At 33.8% G+C, this 10,521-nt stretch overlaps 1 long non-coding RNA gene across 1 annotated transcript; it reads left to right on the top strand.

Annotated features, from left to right (window-relative positions):
• Positions 1–9: 9 nt before the first annotated feature.
• On the top strand, positions 10–9,644 carry LOC140689964 (uncharacterized). Its single transcript, XR_012065108.1, has 4 exons — positions 10–233; positions 2,880–3,030; positions 4,455–4,578; positions 9,393–9,644. It is a non-coding gene; the product is annotated as an uncharacterized lncRNA (long non-coding RNA).
• Positions 9,645–10,521: the final 877 nt, after the last annotated feature.

Here is a 10,521-nt window from a genome sequence, read left to right as displayed (position 1 = left end):
CAACACAATCCTGATTCGATCACCATCACCCTCCTGTGGAAAAAATTAATTGTCCCTTAATTTACAAGGAAATAGTCTTAGCATCTCTCTCCACCTATTCTCAGTAGCTGTGTCTCCACCATCCAGCTCAGAATGAAGCAGAAATGATATTAACATGGAACAGAAATACCTGAACTGACTCTCAGTTGTCTCGAGTTTCAAAGGGACACATCACTCCAAATGGAAGCAAGCAGGTAATCTGAGGTGGTCAAAATGTAGAAGAAAAGTTTTCTCAAAAAATTTTGGCTTCCTTTTGATTCATGCATAATAAAGAACAGAACATGCATACCAAGGGTGAATTTCCAAATCAATGCTAAATGTATAAAAAATCGAAATAAAGAAGTTCAAGATTTAGGGGCAGCATTTAGGAGATTTCTCCTTTACCTAAAAAAAAAAAATGTAATGGCAGTCTTTAAGAAATATATTGTCAATAGCTAGCAGATGATTTATATGCAGAAAAGGAATATTATTACACAAAATGTATCCTTGGAGTAAATTTTGTATGAAGTGTTCTGTATCTTTCAATCTATCCTATGTGGTAAACTATATTTTATGTCAATACTAACACTACCAATTTGATCATAGTCTAAAATGGAGTACAGAGGAATAAAAGGATAAATTACTTCCTGTCAATTGCTTCAACTGTATAAAAAAATCACAGAACATTGTCCTTTTCCAGGAACATAAAACAACTTCTTAAAATTAGTTAAAATAAAGCTAGAACTAATATCTTTAAAGCAATGACATTCTAATGTTATGGATCCTGCTGACCCAAATAGTTTCTCTCTCTCTCTCTCTTCCTCTACACAAATTTTATTAATGGACTAAATGAAGAGAGTATTAACAATGTTCTCCTAACACAGTAAGAGATGAGCTTAAAGTTGCTTGTTTTTTTTAATTTTTTATTTTGCTTAACTACTGAAAGTAGTTTCAAGAATATGCGATCTTTCCAAATGTAATGATAAGTCAGCTTCTAAAAGCTCTTCATCAGATCTATGGATTTAAGGATGTGGCTGTATGAATTGAGTCCAAGTTCACTGAATGCTAATTTCATGCCTGTTGGTGATTTATGGAGCAGAAATGGGCAAACTGCCTAACGTCTAGGTTTTCTCATCTACTAAAAGGAAACAATAAAAGCACTTCTCTTGGAGGAATTGGGTGTAATTCAAGCGATCAAATATGTTAAATATTAGGTAAATGCATTTCCATAAATCACACTCATGCAAGGAAGCCTCTTCTTGTTCAGATTCAGACATATTGAAGTGAGATTTTTTAAAAGCTTGCCCTTAAAAAAAAATCAACATTTTTATTCATTCAGGATTTATCAAAGATGCTTAAAAGGCCCTAAAATGCAAACTGCTAAACCCATATGCTTATGGTGAACTGATCTTTGACTGGTTGGATGGGGAAAATACATAGACAAAAGGGTAGTCTCTTCAATAAATGGTATGGGGAAAACTGGATATCCACATGGAAAAGAATAAAATTAAACCTTTATCTTATACTCCGCACAAAAATCAACTCAAAGTAGATTAACACTTAAATGCATAAGTGATCTGAAACCACAAAACTCCTAGAAGAAAACAATGTCAGGAAGAAAAAAACTTCGACATTGGTCTTCGCAATGTTTTTTTTGGATATGACACCAAAGCACAGGTAACAGAAGTTAAAATAGACAAATGGAAATATATCAAACTAAAATGCTTCTACACAGCAAAGGAAACATCAACTGAGTGAAAAGGTAACCTGAGGAATGAGATAAAATGTTTGCAAATCATGTATCTGATAAAAGCTTAATATACAAATTATATCAAGAATTCTTAGAACTCAATAGCAAAAAAAGCAAATAACTCAATCTAAAAATAGGCAAAAGACTTGATCAGATATTTCTTTAAAGAAGACATAAAAATGGCCAACAAGTATATGAAAAGGTATTCGATATCATTAAACGTGAGAAAAATGCAAATCAAAACCACAATGAGATATCATCTCACCTCTATTCAGATGGCTGTTATCTAAAACACAAGCGATAAGTGCTGTTAAGTATGTGGAGAAAACGGAATCCTTGTACAGTGTTGGTGTGATTGCAAATTGGTTCAGCCATTATGGAAAACTAGTAAAGAGTAGAGGTTTGAGGTTTCTCAAGTGTTAAAAATAGAACTACCATACGGTAAAGCAATCTCACTTCCTGGTATTTATCCAAAAAATTGAAATCAGGATCTTGATGAGATATTAACACTCCATGTTCACTGCAACACTATTCACAGCAACCAAGACATGGGAAAAAAAAACCCTCAATGTCCATTGATAGATGAATATATAAAGAAAATGTGGTATATAATACAGCAGAACATTATTCAGCTTTAAAAACAAAGGACATGTTGCCATTGGCTGTAACATAGATGAATTTGGAGGACATTATGCTAAGTGAAAAAGACAAAGACAAAAGAACAAATATTACTTGATCCAACTTATAGCAAGAATCTAAAATAGGCTAGCTCATAGAAGTGGAGAGTTGAAGGGTAGTTACTAGGGGCTCGGAGGAGGGGGGATCAGGAAGATGTTGGGTACATAGTTTTGGTTATACAAGATGCGTAAGTCTTAGAGATCTACTGTACAGGATAGTGCATACAGTTAATAACTCTGTATACTTAAAATTTGTTAAGAGGGTATATCTTATGTTAAATATTCTTACCACAAAAAGTGAGGGGGAGAGGAAATGTTTAGAGGGAATGGGTCAGTTTATGCACTGTTTATGGTGACAGTTTCATGGGTGTATACATATCTTCAAATTCATCAAGATGTATATATTAAATATGTACAACTTGTTTGTATGTCAGTCATGCCTCAGTAAAGACGAGACAGAAGCTGCACTCTTGTCCCCTGCAGACAGATCCATACACATACCTGTGCTTGTGTGTTGGATGGCAAGCTGAGCACTGATATTGACCCAGGAGGATTAAACTTTAGTGCAGGATGCCAAGTAATTAGGTAAGTGACATTATATCATCATTTATAGTCCTGTGCAGTCATGAATGGCAATGTCAGATCAAACAAGGATGGGGTGAAAGAATGAAAGCCAGCAATGGAAGCCCCTGATAAATATAGCACTTGCAAAAGTTAACAGGAACACCAGGCTAGCACAGGATTTCAGCAGAAATTTGGAACAATTATTGTCTGCTTTTTCTAGCAGCAGTCAGTACTAATAAGACAATTCCTGAGCCAAATCAATAAACTCACAGTAACTGTTATTTTCCCATATGTGCCCTTTCGGGGGAGAAAATTACAGTAATACCTATCAATATCAGAACAGAGTAAACATGTCCCATTACAGAGAATATGCTGTCATTTAGCAGTGGCCTAAACTGTTCACGATTATTCCATTCAATTAACAAGAATGACTTTCAAATTCATTATTGAGGATCTATGATTTTCCTCTATTTTTATTTTTAAGTAGTGTCTTAAGTAAATAAATATTTATACATCTGATTATTTTTAAAAAAGAAACCTTGAAATGCTCTGAAATCTGGACAGTTGGTTTGTTTTCTTTAACTTGTCTTTGCTTCCAATTTAAACAAGAAATGTCTGTACACTTATTACCCATCAATTGGATTTTTTGAAGTTTTTAAAAAGCGCTTTTCAATGGATTTTTCTATTTTAAAATAACTTGATAACAATAGTGTTTTCTCAAATGGAAAACAATTTTGGAAACAATATTTTTAAGCACATCAGAATAAATTTTAACATTTCCATTTATGGTTAACTTCAGGTAATCAGTAAAATTAAGATTCAGATAAACTAAAAATGTACCATATGTTGGGGGAGGGTATAGCCCAGTGACAGAATGTATGCTTAGCATGCATGAGGTCCTGGTTTCAATCCCTAGTATCTCCATTAAAATAAATAAATAAATCTAATTACCTCCCCCCAAAACAAAAACAAAAAGTAACTAAAAATGTACCATATGTATAAAATAATTTATTGAATTTGTTTATTTAGAAAATGCAATACAATTAATTTATAAAATGATTTATGACATTATTTTATAAAATTATATTGGCTATTATATATTCACCAAACATATGTGCTTTTTATGCATATAAATAATGCCACTTATGCCTCACAATATGAGGTATAAAAACTGTGGTAATTATTTTATATAATACAATTTGTCTTTGCTGTCTAACAAACCAATCCAAAAATATAGTGCCTTAAAAAGTGAGGATTCATGATTGTCCATGAGACTACTGGTCAGGTAGGTGAGTTCTGCTTATCTGCTCTGAGTAAGGCTGATCTCAGCTGGATTTGTTCAGGTATCTGCAATCAGTTAGAAAGTCAGATGGGGTCTGGCTAGTCTAGCCTGGCCTCACACAGGTGATTCAGTGGCTCTTCTCATGTGGTCTCCCCTCTTCTAGTGGCTTCGTCAGACTAGTTTTCATATGGAAGCAGAAGTCCAGGACAGAGAGAAAAGACACCATGTTTCAAGGTCTACTATCAGAACTGGCGCACCGTTTCCTCTGCCACATTCTAAGGGCCAAAGTAAGTTATAGGTCAGTTCAGATTAGGAGTGGGAGTATAAACTCTACTTCTTGATAGAAGGAGCAATAAAGTCACATTCAAGGACTATATATAGGCTAAAGGGAAGAATTGGGGCTACTTTTGCAATTATTTGATCACAATGTCTACATTTCAGATAAGGAAACTGCAAGACATTTAGAAATTTGAAATATTCGGTAGGAAAAGTTTTAACTGCAACCTAAATGTTCTGATTCAAAATCTAGAACTATTACCATATCTCCATATCTACAAGGTTGCTTAATATGTCCTCAAAAAAATTTAAATAAAACCTAGCACCAGTTGCCAAAATAGAATAAAATAAGATCTCATATTAAATTATTGTTAGCTCTACAATGTGAAATGAGAAATTTTAAAGAAATTATTAGAATACTTATCATACCTGTTGCTAAGAAAAAGTGGGAAGTTTACACAACATAAGGATTTCAGTACAATCTTAGCATCACAGCGTCCCACTGCTAAAATATAATTATAATAATTTTTACTTCATTAATCTGCAAACCTAATTATTTTCACAAAATATCCCAGCAGTTTCAACCTACTTCTTGTAAATATTTATATTTTAAAGTAATAGGTTGTTTTCCCTTGCAACTTCATTACTTCCATAAAACACAAATTAATTGAAAAAAGTGTGAAATAAATTGAATAAGCCTAATTGGTTCTAATCTAGTGAAAAAAATTATTTCTTAAAGTAAAAATCTAGCTATTTATGTAGTCAAAATCCACAAGATGTGATGGTCTCTACTACTAGATCGGAAATTAAACATCCTGTAGAACACTCAGGTATATTTCAACTGGAAGTATAAGTGAGCAGTCCTGGGGAGAAAGGTAAACTGTTAGGCTATAGAAGTTCATTTTGCAGAAGTTTGGCATTAACACAGATTTTCCAGAAGCTGTACTATTTAAGTGTTATCACAAAATATATTGGTTACCTATTGCTGCATAACAAAGCACACAAATATTTAGTTACTTAAAACAACTTTGTATTTGGCTGACAATTCAGTGGTTTGGGAATTTAGACTAAGCTCCACATGGACGTTCTGCTCAAGAGTAGGATCCCAGGTGCATTTGCGGTTGCTGTGGGTTACCTGTGAGTTCTCTTTTGCTATTTTGCCTGGGGTCTCTCAGATATATATGGAACCTCAGCTTCTTCTCTGTCTTCCTCTAATCCCCTAGTTTGGGTTTTTTCAGCTTAGAGGCAGGGGTGCAGAAAAAGCAACTGGAAGAGTGTATGGCCTCACAAGGCCTGGGCTTGGAACTGGGACCCATTATTACTAGCACATTATACTAGCCAAAGTCAATCACAAAGCCAGACCAGTTTAACAGGTTAGGAAAATAGAGTCCCCTTGAGAGGAGTTATAAAGTCATATTACAAATGCATTGATACATACAGAGAAATTTTTGTAACCAATTATCCAAGCAGTCTTCTAACAAAATTACAGTTCACATCTTCTTGGTTGTCAAAAAGGGGCCCTAGGGGTTGAGGGAGAGATGTAATGGCATCTAATTGGTATAGAGGCCAGAGTTGCTTCTAAACACCTTACAATACACGGGGAGGTTCCCCACAACAACGAATTATCCACTCCAAACTATCAGTAGTTCAGAGACTGAGAACTGCTGATATGGGGACTATGTGGGGGAGGCGTGACTAAATTATTCTATTCTGGATAGATGATAAATTCTATAATACAGCCAGAAATGCGTTACTTTAATTAGTTTATTTTTGGTACTCATAGACTTGGAGAGCATATATTTACTGTATTAGCTCTGTTTCCATTGATTCAGTTACACTGCTACTACATTACAGAGCTATTTTTATTTCTCACATATTCCTTTCTAGATTTTTGTCATAGGCAGGCATACTTTGATAAACTGACAGTCAGTTTACTTTGCTTAAAATTTTATCAATCAAGTGTTTCTAGATTGTTATATAATCTTTAGAATTAAAATAGCACCTAATAATGTTCATAATGTTTTGTCAATTGGCCATTGTCTAATTTATTTAAATTGATTCCAGATATTTAATTAACTTTCTTATCATTCTAAATAAGAATGTTACATATAAATAAATTTGTCTCTATAAATAATGATTATAAAATTTATTTTGCATAAGAAATTATATGTAGGATTGTAGGTTAAAGCATAAATATATTTTTATGATGCTTGAGAACACTGTCAACTTGATTTCCATTGAGTGAAAGACTTCACCTCCACTAGTGTGTGTGTATATATTTTACTCCAAGATTTACAGCATTGAATAATTATATTTTTAATCTTCCCTAATCTGAAATGTAAAATCTATGAAATAGTTGCTTAATTTGCAAGTGTTTAACTACAAGTATATTTAAATACATTTCCTTATATCCCTTTATAGCTAAGGGACTTTGACAAAATTACTTAACCTTGATGAGCCCATCAAATGTACATAAAAATAATACATACCTCAGAGTGAGTCAAAAAGTGCATGTATATCACTTAGCCCAGTGCCTGAAAAATAGTGTTCAATATTGTTGATTATTACTTTTTGAATGACTAATATTTAAAAATAATGTTTCTTGTATAATTTTTTCTTGATCTTTGTCATTTACCTATAGAGGACACAATGCACTTTTAGCAATCTGTATGAATAACTCAGTACCTTTAAAATATTAACCCATTTTTTCATAATTACTCTAAAATATTACTCATCTTTTCATATTCCTTTCTTGTATATGGCATCTTCTTGAAAGCATATTCATATTTTTTCATCAGTGAGTGCCAGACTTACACAAAGCAGGTGTCAAAGGAGCAAGTACACCACTATGAGGAAATGGTAATTTTAAAAATGCTTATATTCAAAATGGAATCTCCAGAATTCCATCTTGGTGTATGGTCTTCTGTTCACTATTTCTATCAGTGGTGTAGATAACATACTGTTCAACTTTGCTTGGCATGTAATTAGGAAGTTAGACATAATTTAGACATCAAGTCTTGGGCACAAAATGATCTTGACAAGCTGGAATGGTGAGCTAAATAAAATTCAGTTAAACAACGATTTATTGAATGCCAGTAATGTCCTAGATATTGTGATTAGTATGGGAAAATATTTGTATCAGATTCTAAAGAAACCAGTTACACATTATGAAGCAAGACTGCTGTTCATGTATATATAAGGGCCAAAAATAAATTAATTAACTAAAGTAACATACTCTCATGCTATACTATAGTAATTATATTTACCTAGGACATAATAATTTAGAGTCCATTCTCTATCAGGGTTTCTCAACTTTGGCACTATTGATATTTGGGCTGGCTAATTCCTTGCTTTGATTGCCTTCACAATGCATTGTAGGATTTTAGCTGCATCTCTCTCTCCCCTAGATCCCAGTACCTACCCGACCCCTCCACCCTGTGACAACAAAAAATCTCTCCAGATATTGCCAGATGTCCCCTAAGGAGCTAAATCACCCTGGTGAAGAACTACTTGTCTTTGTAAATGTAAGCACATTAGCCTACTTCCATACCATTTTTTAAAATAATCATTAACAAATAGGTGAAGAAAGAACCAAAATGGCAGAGGGCCTCATACACATGTCAAAAGAGCAATGTTTCTCTGTTGTTTCTTTAACGAGCTTATCTACATAAAATAAGCCTCCCAGGACACTTAACGATAGCTTAAAATATTAAAAGACTTTTTATAGGAAAGCACTGTCACAGGGCAGTTAATCTACAACCATCTTCTCTGTTTCTACCAAATGTCAGGCTCTGGGCATACAAAGCTATTTACCACAGCCTTTGTGCCTCAAGGGATTCAGATGTTGTGAACAAAAAATACTGCAAACCTTATCAGTAAACAAAGAATGCTAAAGCCATCAAGTCATCAGCTGCTGCCCCCATTCCCTAGTGAAGATCGGCCTGCAGCCCAGCGCCTGCAGCCCAGCCTCTGCAGCCACTCACAGTGGTGCACCCTGAGCGGACTCAGAATAAGAGAGGATAGGATACTGACCCTAGATAGCTAGGTGCTTGTCAAAGAAATGAATTTGATGAGCCCAAATGTTTACTCCCTCCCATACGTAGAAGCGCGTTAAATTCTTTAACTTGAGATACCTAGTTTTCTTCAGTTAACAAGTTATTTTTTAATGTTCCCACTACCTGGTCTTTGTTGTAAAGCTCCTACACATCTTAGCTCCTCCCCTACCTCTTCGGAGCAGTTTCTCAGAGCGATCTGACAGGCCGTCATTCCAGCTCGAGTCCTCAAATTTGTCCACTGAGTAAAACATAACTCTGAACATTTAGGTTGTGCATTTATTTCAGTCAACAATGTCAAAAGAGAAAAATGGTCATTAAACAATTACTTTAAAATAATTCCATTGCACAATAATTCCATTGCACAATAATTCCATTGTGCAAAGTGCTCTTTAGGAGAGTTATCTTGGACGGTGAGGCTATGTAATAAAAGACTAGCCTAAACTGTGGGTTTAGAGGGGATTTCTTGAGAGCAAATAATGCTCAAGTTAAGACTTAAAAGAGTAGTTAAAGTTTGACGTAGTTAAAGTACAGACAGTTCCAAAATGGACAAGAGTGTGTGGGTCTTGAGGACCCCATAAAAACCAAAGTAGCTAAAAAAAAAAAAAAAAAGTGAGACCAAGAGAAAGAGGTGAAGAGGAAGGTAAAATGAACTGGCGATCACGCTGGAAATTTTAAGGACATTTTGGGACTTGAGATTAGAAAACAATGAAAAATTATTAAAGGTTTTTAAAAAGAGAAGAAGCACTATCACATTTTCTGCTTCACACAAGGACTCAGAGGGCTGTATTTTGTGAAGCCCTGGAGGATGTCTAAGAACTGTGGATGGAAAATACAAAGGATCCAGTTTCCAGCTCTCTTCTAAATCCCACTCCTGCTGTAACCCTGTATTTGCTTGAGTGATCAATACACTGGAACAAAAATTCCCATATGCAGCACTTATTGATTAAGTAAGTGGTTTTGAAAATGGTCTGTTTTAAGAAGCCTTTGTGTCCTCAACTAAAATATTTGCTCTGATTCTTAAATGTTTGGCTTTTTTTCCTATATAATAGTTAAACACTTTGTAAAAAGTTTTAAACTCAACATTGACCTCTTAATAGTGTTGAAATTCATCAGTCAGTATTAAAAGAACATCTGACATCATTGATTAAAAATGTCTTTCTTTTCTTAAAGTATTATTATGCACATATTAAAGGGAACTTTGAGTCTGTGGAATTTTATTTATATATAATTGGCATCTTATTATGTTTTCATCAATACAAATTTGAGAGCAAATAAGTAAACACTCAGCCACATTAGTGAATGCCCTTGTCATTTTCTCCTTGCAACTATGAAGTTAATTAAATAATAAACTTACATTCAGTTTGTACATAATGATATATGTATTCACATACACATATATGTGCATGTATATATACATATGGTAAATTTCACATACCTCATATGAAATATATGTATTATATATTTCTGTATTGTATTTCTTTATAAAACAAACTTCATTAAATCTTTTTTTTTTTTTTGCAGACAAGGTAGTATGCCTACATCTTCTGTTTGAGCAAAAATTCCTAAATTTTTCTGATTCAAAATATAAAACCAAATGCAGCCAGTTAAAAAATAAATGCTACTACATAAATCCCTGGTAGAGATCACTCAACTTTAAATCTAATCATAATTCATCTTTGCACAATGGCAGTATCAGAGTTCCTGAGCTTAGTCTCAATCACAACTATTCCTGATTAAAATAATCATGATTTGCCTAAAATTAAAAATTTCAAAGGCTCATTATAATTTATTATCCAACCAAAATACAGATGCTTTATCTAATTAGAATCATATACACAAAAAGCAGAGTTCATTTACTTTTGAACTTTTGCCTTCCTGTTGTGGAGAAATCTAGGACTT

The sequence above is a fragment of the Vicugna pacos genome, chromosome 3, assembly GCF_048564905.1.
Source record: "Vicugna pacos chromosome 3, VicPac4, whole genome shotgun sequence".
Lineage (NCBI taxonomy): Eukaryota > Metazoa > Chordata > Mammalia > Artiodactyla > Camelidae > Vicugna > Vicugna pacos.
The sequence above is the reverse complement of the archived record's forward strand: the minus strand, read 5'-3'. Positions and strand labels throughout refer to the sequence as shown.